Source organism: Austrofundulus limnaeus, unplaced genomic scaffold (genome assembly GCF_001266775.1).
Source record: "Austrofundulus limnaeus strain Quisiro unplaced genomic scaffold, Austrofundulus_limnaeus-1.0 Scaffold268, whole genome shotgun sequence".
Lineage (NCBI taxonomy): Eukaryota > Metazoa > Chordata > Actinopteri > Cyprinodontiformes > Rivulidae > Austrofundulus > Austrofundulus limnaeus.
In genome coordinates this window covers 127,829-129,512 of record NW_013952670.1, presented here as the reverse complement: position 1 = coordinate 129,512, position 1,684 = coordinate 127,829, and positions in this window count along the sequence as shown.

Below are 1,684 nucleotides of genomic sequence, written 5' to 3'. Positions count from 1 at the left end.
CGACTCCCAGAGATGACTGTTACCAGGAAGCAGCCATTTATAAAGATAGTGAGGTGTAGAAAACCACATCTTCTGGTTGAAGTTGACCTGCTGTTGCTCGATGAAAGATGACTCTGGAAACAAGGCTGGTTTGAACAGCAAGAACCTTTATTAACAGAAGGAGTGCGGGTGGTGGGAAAGTCAACCACCACCTCGTTCAGTGCCCTCAGGTCATGCACGAGACAAAAAGTATTGTCCGACTTTTTCACTGGCAATATAGGAGTGTTGCTTTGTGGATTTTGTGTGATCTTCAAAACATTCGCTCGTAGCAGTCCTTCAATTTGTGGTGCAATTCCAACAACTGCTTCCTCTTTCATTGGGTATTGGTTCCTCCATGGAGGTGTAGCTCCTGGTTTGAGCTGGATGGTGACAGGTTGAGCTGACTTCACAAGACCGATGTCTGCGCTATGTTGTGACCACAAAGACTCTGGAACCTGTTGTAGCATTTCCTCTCTCAGCCCGTCTGAACATGATTGGAGACTACAGATGGAGTCACACGTCATCCTTACCGTCTGAGGTTGACCCAGTCCATAAGAGGAGATCATGATCTTTAGTTACCTATGATCTTTGCTCCTCCAAATCCTCAAGTTTTCTTGAAGTGGCTCAAAAACAGCATTCTTAGATTCAGCCATTATTTACCCAATTGTTGTTCACAGCCATTTGCTATCATCAGAGTAACATGTGGGATGCTGTGTTTGACTTCATGTTGTTCATCGAGATATTCATTAGGGTCAATCTTCATAGCAGCCCCTTGTGGCCCCAGAATGATACTGCTTGAACTCAGCTGGACCTGTTTCGGCTGTTGACTCATCCACTCATCCAAGTCTGTTTGGGGAGCAGTCTTAAAATACTTGAGTGTACAGTGAGGTGGATATTCAGGCACAGTAGCTCCAGGCAGGTTGGCTGCAATAAACTTTTCCCATCCTCTAGCTGGTTGCTTTAGATCCGGAGTGATATCTCCAATCCAACAGACTAAAGAGTCGTCTGTCTCTGTCTTCATAGTTAATTGTCCTTCAGTTTCACAGGGCACGTCGACATGGCAGCCATCTGGCGTACATTTTATGGTGCAATTCAATCTACACAAAGCATCTCTCCCCAAAAGTCCTATTGGAGTATTTTGAGACACCAGTAAAGGAATAGTAGTGTTTTGATCGGCGTAACTGATGTTTACTGGTTCTGTGAAAGGGATCAGCTGTTTCACACCCTCAAACCCGACTGTCCGCACAAACTGACCAGACCGTTAAACAACGTTGGGTGACGAGTCTCGCACTTTGTTTAGTTGACATTGGACTGCCCTGGGAAGAAACCCCATGCAGTGACGTATGCTGCAGCGGGAGGGTTTTCCCAGGAGCTTGGCACGGGGAATCTCAGGAGCTATGAGAGGTGTGTGCAAAATGAACACCGAACAACCACGTGATGGCGCGTTGARCTGTTGGCTGCAGAGCAACTACTGTATACTGCCAGCTTATGCGTTTCCCTCCACCTTAAGACACTGTGCTGATGAACTGGCCCCGGTCCTCATATGTGTCTTCAACTTTTCTCTGGAGTCATGTCATGTCCCAGTAGGGATGGGTACCTTTGACATTTGAATCGATTCAGTACCAATATCCGGTACCTAGGAATCGGTACTGGTACTTAACGGTAC